Below are 12070 nucleotides of genomic sequence, written 5' to 3'. Positions count from 1 at the left end.
ATCTATTACATGCCATATAACCCAAACATAAACATATAAAAAACTACCAAAAAGATATCTAGATAGTGTGATTCTTTGAGTTGAACCGATCGCCCGATTTCATAAAACGTATCTATAAGAAAATAAGAAAAAATACATGAGTAAGCTTCAATAGAGCTTAGTAAGTTCAACAGTTAAAATAATAAAACTTAACAAGAGAAACATAGCAATTACATTAACAAGATTAACAAACATTAATTCCTATCAACCATAGTCATTTAACATGTGAGTTTATTCATATCCATACACAAGTAACATAATATAATAAATCATATGAAATCATCCAATATCAAGTTTTGATAATATTGATAAATCATGAAATTCACTATGCAAAGCAGTAACAAGTCATTGATCATTGGAAAGTTTGCCTGATGAGCATATAACAGATACGCATATGCGGTCATCCACCCAAAATACACCAGAAAGCTTAAACAAGCCAATCCAATCGAAAACACACCTTAGTACCAAGTACCTAGCCCATAGGCTATCATCCCTCCGAAAACACGCCTAGACACCAAGTGTTAAACTCGAAGGCTTTACAATCGACCCCGGTAATACGTTAGAATCACTGTAAATATAACACGATAGTTCACAACAAATGGTGGACATCGATATATTCAGTGGACAGTAACAAGTCAATAATAATAATTTCATCACAATCCAATCTTGTACCACGAGCAATATAACCTATTGGCATGCCAATTGTACTTTATCCTACATTCATCTGGCTCAAATCACATCATTGTTTAACAACCTTTGAACAATATCTTTCTCTACTCATAACAGTCTATAACAAAACCAATATGCCAAAAATATTCAACTACCAATTCCACAGTCAATAATATTTGAAATTATACTAAATTAAACCAGACGAACTTACCAAGGCTAAAATGTAGAGACAACTAATGTTTAGGGACTAATGAACAACTTTCTCTTTTCCTCGATTCTTTACTTGATCTTGATCTATAAAATAGTTTATTTCAATTTATCAACCTCAATTTTCATATAGTATTCAATTTAGTACAAATGATTTCAAATTAACTAATTTTCACATTTGCCCCAAACTTTACACTTTATTCGATTTAATCCTAAACCTAAAATAATATTATTTTCCAAAATTAAACCCTATTCCCATAGAACCAAATCTTTAAATATACTAAATCAATTCATCCATCCTAAAATTTCACAAGAAAACATTGCTTAATTTAATTTTATTTTCGCTTAAATCCCTAAACTTAAAATCATTCAAAATTACTTAAGAAAATATTTCTATTTAACAACCAAACATGGTACTTCACTAGTACACTTCAAAAACACACTAAATTCATCAATGGTATCTACCAAAACATTTAAAAATTTTATAAATTGACCTTGGGTTAGCTAGATATGACTAAAATGAGCTCAAAAACATAAAATTTGTGAAAAACAGGTATTAAATACACTTACATGCAAGAGAGACAAGTGACCAAATCTTCAAGCTTTAACAATGGGGTTTCGATTGATGGAAAGGCTAAATGGAGAAGATGATCACTTGTTTTTCCTATTTCTTTATGATTTTATTTATTTATGTACCATATTACCCTTGTAATTTAATAAGAATTTCACTAAAAACATGCATGAACCGTCCACCCACTACAAAATATGGCTAATTTCCATATAAAGCCTCCCAATCATGTTTTAATACTCATTTAACACTTATAGCTTAATAACAATTAAGTTTGATAACTTTTATAATTTTGTCATTTTTCTTTAATTAACATATCAAACATTAAAATTTCTAAACCAATTTTTAACACGACACTAATGTCCTCGTAATTAATAAATAAATAAAATTTACGAACTGACATGTCAAAATTATGGTTCCAAAACCATTGGAAAATGAGCTGTTGCATTTTTATATTTTTCATTCTTCGTTTGAGCTTTCTTAAAGATTTAAATATTCTCTTCTTCTTCGCTAAATTGGAAGTTATGGTTTCTGGGATTATCAATGAAAGTTTCAGCCTCCGGGTAAGTCTAGTAACTCTACAGGTTAGGATTTTGAAAGAGTAATGATGTAAGCAATATATAAACAATAAGATATGAATAATAGGCCCTGCGTAGGGGTCGTCTGAAATTGAGATGTTAGCAATTTGTCTGTAAATGAGTTTTTAATGGTTATTCCATGTTTCTTTAAGCAGTTGTTGCTATTTTCTGCGAACGATGATTGAGTTTTGATCTTCGAGCTACAATTTGGTGAGTATTAGGTGTGTCTTTATTCTGGCTCCTGCATGTTAACTGTTCAAGTAGAAATTTGTGTGATGATAACATCTTGAAAATTTGGTGAGTATATATGGGTTGTAGTATCATAAAGATGTTGCATGTCTATAAATGAGAATAAGATAATGTGTGGTAGGTAGGCATGAAAATTTTGATATGAAAGAGTATGAATCTGTTACTCAGGCATGTGACCAAATTAGGGTAAGTGCATTTTGTGTTAGTTAAATAAATATACATTTGTGATGCCTTCGATATGGAAGTTATATTGCTAACCGGACAAGAAGATCACAATGACAATAAGAACAATTATCGTGTAGCCTCTAATGAGATGTAAATCGAACTGGTAGAACACGACATGAGGATGAAATGTGTAAGACCATGTGCCAGAGACCTCTGACATTATACGACAACAAAAATACTCATGGTGATGCCTTTAGTGAGATGTGGACTAGATTGGTAAATCACAACATGAAAATATGCATAAGACCATGTGGGAGAAGCCTCATGGAATCTTCTAAGTCAGTCTGATGGGACAGTAAACACGTAATTCTCTATAATGCCTTTATGGCGTGTTCTATAAGGCCTTTTTAGCATATACGGTGGAGTCTGTGTGGCATATTCAATGACATTCGTTTGACGTATTCTATAACTCCCTAGAGGTGAAGTCTAGAGAAATGTTTATGGGTCATGATCTAGATAAATTCATAGACTTTTCAGTTAATTGATACTATGATAAAGATCTAGTAAGAGTAAAGGTATCTCAGTTTGGTTAGTCTTATGGCAGAATTTGAATATGACCTAAGGGATACTTCCAAAAGAGTTCTTAGGAGCGTTATCTGAAGGGTGAATCTGCCATAGTAGTCTATCAACATAAGTGATTTGGCATGTTCAAAGTATTGAATAGTCTAATAGTTGTCAGATTTGAATTTGCCTATGATATGTATGAATTTAATTTGAGTTATCTTGATGTGATTCCTGTCACATCATGTGTTTCAAATCAAAAGACTTAAGATTGGCCCAAGCGAGAGGGGCCCAAAGTTAAAATGAAATTCTTTAAACGAGTGTTTTGTCTAATATTTTCATGTTTTGATGTTTTAACATGATTGGGTGTCGAGTTACTATTATTTTGTTTTATCCACATATTTGTCATGCATTATATGTTTATGTGTTTCATAGTTTTAGCATGAGTTGTGTTCATATTTACATGCACATGGAGTGTTTATCTTATGTTATTGATTTTATAGTATGATGTGAATTATTTTAGCATTCGTTCATATGTGTGTCATGTGTGTATGTGTCTAGAGTATAATTCAAATGTCTAGTTTAGTTAAGTGTCTTAACTGATTGTGGATGGCGATTATAGCAAATGACTAATTTCTATTTATATGTGTAGGTCACCATTTGTATGGACCATTGAGTGACCGTTCATTTGCCAAATTCATGCACAAAGTAAGCTCCTAGAACCTTCAAGAATCAACTTTCATTGTGGGTGCATTTTGACCGTTCAAATGGTGCTCAAGTTCATGTCCCATGCCTTTCTTAAGATGGAAGGATTCATAAACATCCAAGGAGGGAAGTGCTACATAAATTCAACACATTGAATTGTTAATATGCATGAACAAAAGGGAGGATGAATTTCCATGATACATGCTGCAAATTCATGAACAAGCCAATCAGTAATAGACATAATTAAGGGGATGCATGTCCCATGCTAGAAGCACTCAGCTAAGGGGGGATGGAAAGCATTAATCACTGAACATTCAAGGAACATGGAGTTTTCTTCTTAACTAAGCAAGCATGAATGCACCAAGGGAAACAATATGTCTATTCAACCAAAGCATGAACCAAATTTATTAATTATGTGTGAACATATTGATGTTAAGTTTGAACATGTTTATGATGTGTGTGAACACAATAGGTCCGAATTTGAATGGCCATCCTAGGTGCTATATAAAATGTTTTAAAGGTCATTTGTGAGGTTACCATACTTTTGAATTAAATTTATCTTTTTGAGATTTTCACTTTAAGGTTCTTAAACGAACTTAATTCAAACTTATCAAACTTTCATGAGTTTGTGGCGTTCACCAATTGTCTTATCATCCCATAACCCATCCTGGGGTGTGGCGACTTCTATTATACCAAGGTTTGAGTATTTGTCAAGTTTAAGTGAGTCGAGTTCTCTTATAACTTTAGTTCCTTAAAGAATTCAAGTGCTTCGGGTCAAGGTTTCCATCCATTGTTGAACCATTCAAGACGACCCTTCCAATTCAAGTAAATTTTCAAACAACCCAAGTTCGAGAGATTACATCATATCTAGCATCTTCCAAATATGAGAATTTTATGTCTCAAGTATAAAGGTTATTTGGATTCTATTCTATTCGCGAAGTTGGGCGTACTCTTGATTCGTATAATGGTTGTTTGGGATTCCTTGGAATGATTTAAAATGTATCATCCATCAGAATATTGATCTGGGCCAATTAAGACGTGATCTAATTGGTACATTTGAAAACTATCATTTCACTACGAGAATTCGCCAAAGGTATAATCCGCATAAAGTTTGTCTTCAGAATCTACTAGTATGAGTCTCCACCAAGAGAAATCTCTGTTCAACAATCATCTGAATGATGATCTGTAGAGGGTAAGATCAATATGGAGTTCTTCATAAAAGATCAGTTAGTTATTTATTTGCCAAGAATGGTATTTGTGAGTACCCATCTTGGGGGAAAGGTATTCAATGTTTGTTTGAAGGAGAATTTATTGAAAGTAGGCTCAGTATGGATATTCTTCTAAGAAGTACATTTGATTTTCTAAAAAAGAAATGAGATCTATAGTGATTGATGAAATCTAGAATCAGTCCAAATAGGGACTAGTGAAATCTGGAATCAGTCCAAATATAGAAGTTGGTGAATATGTATTCGCCGATATAAGAAAGTATCCACCAAAGACAAAAATGAAATTTGAAACCTTCATGATTAGGAATTCATCTAGAAATGTTTCAAGGTAATCTGGGTTAAGACTCACTAAGTTCACTTGAACTTATAAGTGTTTGTTATAACGCAGGTTCTATTTAACGAATGGGTACTTCAAGAGGGACCAAGTTAGGAGTGAGCCAGGTAGTGGTTCGAGTTGCGATATTATACATATTGAGGGCGTCAAGAAGTATCGTGTTTAGTTCACCATGCCATATAGAGTCTATCTGTAACAAGGGTTAAGTTGTCAAGTACTTTACTGCTTTTAAACTTTGACGTAATTATATAATATATTCTTTCATTTCAAGAACATTAGAAAAGAAATAATAAATAATTGCTCTAAAATACTTGCACGCCAATTGTAAGAATTTTGTCATGTTTTTGGGGTGTAACATCTGGTATCTGAATCTAGTGGTTCAGGTTGGGTAAAGGGTGTTACAATTAATTGGTAGCAGTGCTTTTGGTTTAGCTAATCCTATGACAATTAAGTGAGAGTCAGCCCTGTATGTATAATTCATTAAACTTGACTTAGTCCCTCAAGCAAGCTAAGGACCTTTGTGTAAAAAGCACTTTGGTAAACTGTTAATGATAGGAAACTGGTAACAAGAAAGTGAAGAAATTGCATGAGATTAGGATGGGTTTGAGGGTCAATTTTGATAAGTCTTCCTAGTGGTAACTATGTAGCTCTCATGCTTTAAATAATTCTTATTACTGTATGTTGGTAAGTTTCGGTTATACATGCTATTAAACCAAGTTTTTACGGTTTAAGAATATGTTATTCTCATTTAACAATTGCTGTGAGAAGTGACGAAGAAGAAGAATTGGTAAACAAATGCTTAATTTGGTTGCTGAAAAATGCTACCGAATACTTGTGGTATCAGCTTGTGGATGTTAAAGTAAAAGCACCTAAAGGTAAGTTTTGAGGTTTTAACTCCAATTTCCTACCTAAATCCCTATCTAATTAGCACACATCTCTCGATTATAGAGCATCTTGATTCAACTTCACATTTAGTTGGTCATTTCGATTTTAAAATATTTGTTGGTGTTGAATGAAGCTGCTGCTATTTGACTTAATGATGTCCAATTATGTCTACTCAATTATGCTTATAACGTAAGACCCCTAGCTCGTATCCATCGCCAGATTAGGGCTACGGAGCATTATTGGAAGATAACATCATGCAATAAAAAATTATTCACCTTATTCAAAACAAAACATAAAACATAGCAATGTTATTCAAACTCATGCATATAGTCCCTTTTTCGAGGCTTCAAGGCCCTAAAAACACATTAGAAGCAAGTCGGGATGAAATCGAAAACATATAGAATTTTTTGAAAAAAGATACAAAATTTGAAATTGCAAGGGTTACACGGGCGTGTACCAGGCCGTGTGACTCACACGACTAAGACACATGCCCGTGTCTCTGGCCGTGTGGGCATTCGTAGTAGGGACACACGGTCGTGTCTCAGCTCGTGTCTGTGCCCTCTCTGACTTGGGTCACATGACCAAGCCACATGCCCATGTGCCAGGCCGTGTAACAGCCTGACTTGCAACCCTTTGTAAGCTACAGGGGACACACGGCTGAGACCCACACCCGTGTCTTTGGCCGTGTGGATGAAAGGTAGGCCATCTCCAAAACTAGCCATTAACAACTTAATGTACTACCTCATTCCATACCAATCAACATTTTATAGCAAACCACTATAATCACCATTTCACAACCATCATTTTAGTACCTAGATGCCAAAATAACAACCATTTAAAATACCATATATACATGATATCATATCAACTATTTCATCAACCAAAATAACAAATTTACAAGACACACATAACGGCTAATTTCATCAAACAAAGACACCTATACATGTCATTATAACATTGATTCAAAATCATCAAAATCTACCGATATAGCCGATGGATAGTGTGATGGATCTCTGACAAGCTTCTAAATCGAACGAGCTTCCGGTTCTCAAAAAAATGAGAGAAATAACACAAAGTAAGCATATAATGCTTAGTGAGTTCGTAAATCATAAACAATGCTTACCATTTCAATATATAAGCTTAAAAATAAGTTTGAATTAATCAAACATAGCTTTACACAAGCCTAAGCACCAACTACAACTCAAATTAGTGATAAACACATAACTTAGCCAAGTTGATCATACAACAATAAAGCTTTCATGTTCTTAGCATATAAGCATCCATACTATTATGAACATAGCTAGCAAATCAGTAATCACCAACATATCATATCTTGTTCATGCTTTCATGGCATTACTAGTTGAAGCATTTATTGATCCTTCCCTTTGTATACTTGTTGAACCATTAGAATAATATCGAATACATGGGAATCTCACACACTATGTGCTAAAATATGTTAAAAACCATTACTTTCTCTTTTCTCATATATATGCTCTCTTGAGCCATAAGTGGGTCTGCTCGCACAAGTTGTCGGTCGAAACGTAGCTACACGGTGGTACTCACACAAGCTGTCAAGTAATCGCAACACACGTCAAAAACTCAGCCATCAGTAGGATGTTCAGGACCAGCACCCAAAACATGGTAACCCTAATGACATGTGATTTGTATCCTATATATTCCTAAGGTTCAAACTGGGCTCAATAATCGTCATACGTTGTTGAATTTTCATCGTTTCTTGACAAGATAAATTGCTAAATAATATATATATTGATTCAATCACAATAGAATCACATGCTAACATTCAATTAATCAACATTATACAGAATTCAGTTCATATGTACTTACCTTGATCACAAATGAAGAAATACGATCGACTAATCCAACACTTTTTCCTTTCCCCGATCTAAATCCGTATGATGCTTTTCTTGATCTAAATAATTAATTTCAACTCATTCAAAAATAAATCTATTCAATTCAATCCAAAAAATCATATTTTTGGTAAAATTATGTTTTTGCCCCTACAATTTTGAATTCTTTACATTTAGTCCCTAAACTTATAAAATGAAATTCATGCAATTTGGTGCCAACCCACTATAACTAAATTTTACTTAAGTCCTTAGGAAGCCTTACATTTCATTTTTTTCACAATTTCACCATGAATATTTTTCTATTTTTCAATTTAATCCCTAATTGACATATTCATAAAAAATCTCTTAACAAAAGTTGTTTAACTAACAACAAACATTCATTTTCTTCCATCAAACATCACAAACAATACATATGCATTCATGGTAAAACCCTATACTTTTGACATTTTTTCAAATTAGTCCCCGGGCTAGCTAGATAAAGATACAACGATTCCAAAAACATAAGACTCATTAAAAATGGAACAAAAACGCACTTACATGCATAGATGGACTATGGCCGAACCTTGAAAGGTCTTTAATGGCTTCCTTAGGCGAAAAAAATTTTGTTGATGAAGAAGAAGAAAGATTATATCTTTATTTTACTTATTTTATTTTAAGTAGAATTTATTAATTTACCAAATTAACCTTATACATTAACCTTATAAATTATATTAACGATGTCCAAATTTGTCCACCAATTATGCTAATGGTATAATTACTATTTAAGGCCACTCATATTCAAAATTCATAGTAATTTGACACCTTTTACTATAGATCTCTAATTTTTCACCTTATGCAATTTAGTCATTTTTATCAAATTTAGCATGTAAACGAAAAAATTTCTTAAGAAAATTTTTATACAACACTACTAACATGCTATAGACATTAAAATATTAATAAAATAAATATTTTGATGTCAGATTTGTGTTCCTGAAATGACTGTTTCAATTTCATTGAAAACGGGCTGTTACATATAATGATTTCAAACATAGTTGAAAAATTAAGTTTCTTAAATGAGTTTACGGTGTTAATTGGGTTGTTTAAGTTTGATATTATAGTGTGTAAAAGTGTTGCTTTAATGTGTTTAAATTGTTATAATCATGTCGTTCCAAATGTTGTTAAAATGTTTCCCATTTTGTGGTATTTATGCTATTTCGAAATGAGCTTAACATGTTTTCTAGTTTGTGTTAATTATACTATCCTAAAATAACATTTTGATGTTGTCCATAGGGTATTTTATTGTTGGATTTTCAAAATTTAAATTCTATGTTTTAAAGATATTTCAAGCTTGCTAGAAAATGCTACATTGGTATACACTACTTGCTGGATATAATAAGTATTGGTAAGTTCTCTATTTTCTTCCTTAGTTGTTTTACTATATGTTTAAGTTGTTAAGAGTGATGGTATTACGAGAATATGGGTAAAATCCTTTGGTTATCAAGGAAGCTACAAATGCATGCAACTTGTGTGCATACGGTTGATATCTTTAGCCCATTAATATGAGTTGCACGATGAATCTTATTGTTGTTAACAAAATATTGTTAAATGCTTATGTAATTTAAAAAGGGATTGATTAGTGAGAAGTTAATCGTTATATGTTGTTGATCGTGATGTTCGATACGTAGTTAAAGGATGTTCAAATGTTGAAATTTATTATGTTTGAAGTGTAACATGTAAATAATAATGTCCGAATGGTAAAATAATGATATTTGGATCTGGCGATTCATGTTGGGTAAAGGGTGTTACAACATATCCCAAAATAAATGTTTTCACAGTCTACCGAAAGATAACTAGATAGTGTGATCTTCGACTTGATCCAATTGCCTGGTTTCGAAAAAACAATATCTACAAGAAAACGGGAAAAACGACATGAGCAAGCTTCAAAGAGCTTAGTAAGTTCATAGGTCAAAAACAATATACATACATTATGTAACCCCCTAAACCTAGCCTAGACATTATGACCAAATTTTGAAAGCTACATTAATTTCATTGTAAAACTTTTTCTTATTAAAAAAATTTTAAGTTTCAATCGTTCTTTAAAAATATAGAATTATTTCAAAATAATTTATTATCATCGAAAAATATTTAGTTTCGTGAAAGTTCTCTTAATAAACAAATTATCGCTTTTAATCATTTTAAGAAGGAAATTTGCAATATCAATTTCAAAACATTACTTACAACAATCTAAATATAAATAATTTGTAGCGGACTTAAAAGTACTTAGAAAACTTTATGTTTTAATTTATTTAAAACAGTAAAACATATAAGTTCTAAAAAAAGAATTAAAACATTTATAAGTTCATCAATTATGCATGCAAAGCAATTAATATATCAAAAGTATAAATAACCCAAAAATGTATTTTATTAAAATTGTATCCAGAGACTCATCCATAGGCTACATTTAAGTCCTACTATGTGTATTATCTAAAAATTTTATGAAAACTAAGGGTTGAGCTAATAAGCTTAGTGCGATTTTTATACCAAGATAAATATCAAATATCATTTAAAACATATCAAAATTATTTTCAAACACATATTAATCAAATATGCAAACTTTTATGCATGTGATATTGTCAATGCAAATTTTTCATAAAAACGATTATGTATAATTTTTTAAAACATTCTACCCGTCACTGCTACAGAACAAAAGGAGTTCCCTATAACTCATCCATCCATAACACACCAGCACATATGTGGACAAAGCCACCAAATTTGCAGACAAGCTGCCAATAGACATAGTTGTGGATGAAAAAAGGCTCAACGTTGTGATATCAAAACAAAAACTTATTTTAAAAAATAACACATCAAAATATCACAAGGCATTTTTCACAAAATTTACATATTATCTCATTTATTGAACCAAACATGGCAAGCTTATGAACAATGCAGAAATATAGGATTTCCTACCCATCTCCACTACAGACCAATATCGAGGTCCGCAAAACTCGTCCATCCAATAACACACCAGCTGGTGGACAAGCCACCATATAGGTACTGATGAACGATCACATAACACATCGTGGATAAACCACCACATAATTGCAGATAACAGGCACATAATTGAAGTTAAACTGCCACATAGATTCCTCATTTTACAATCCCACCACATGCATGTAATATGGCCATTTAAACACATATGTTTCACTTTTCACATTTTTCACATATTCATGCTCATAATTCATATTTCTCGGTTTTTACGCATATGCAAGTATTTTTTTCACATTTTCACATATCACATAGTTTTCACTTTAGCATGCTTTAATATACATATTTATACTAAAACATGGATCTTAAAATACACATACACATATATCACATGTTTAGATCATCACATATCAATCTAGCCATAAATCAGATAACATAGAGTTGAGATTAACATTACATACATCACATATCACAATCATGGATTTTCACAACACTTAATAGTTTAGGTCACTTACTTGGTTTCCTCTTTGATTGAGTTTTTCAACTCCACACGAGTACATAAGGTACTCACACATTAATTAATTAATTATTAATATTAAACTTCACTTAAAACGAGAATTAAATCTCATACCTTAATGTAGATCTAAATTGTTTGCTCCCTAGTAAAAGTTTCATTTAAGTCTAGTCTTGATCGTAAATCTAAACACACGATTAACCCATTTTAGTCATGATCTATTCGAATAAAATGGTTTTTATTTCGAGATTGAATGTGAAAATCTCACCAATACTTACCCTCAATTTGAATGCTCAAATTTGTCACTCTCGCGATGTTTCACTATCGATTTCTCAAAGGGTTGTTAATCAGTCCTTCATGTTAACACAAGTACTAATGATTTTTGAAATAATAAAAATAAAATACAAATTATTTAGACCCTATACCATTCGGCCATGTCACAAAATTTTAAAATGAAGGATTTTCAATCCCAAAACGTCACTTACACTTATTTTGTTACGAGTTGATCGAAGGAATGAAAATGAAGCAAAAAAGATGG

Source organism: Gossypium raimondii, chromosome 4 (genome assembly GCF_025698545.1).
Source record: "Gossypium raimondii isolate GPD5lz chromosome 4, ASM2569854v1, whole genome shotgun sequence".
NCBI classification, from domain to species: Eukaryota; Viridiplantae; Streptophyta; class Magnoliopsida; order Malvales; family Malvaceae; genus Gossypium; species Gossypium raimondii.
This window is presented reverse-complemented; position numbering follows the sequence as displayed.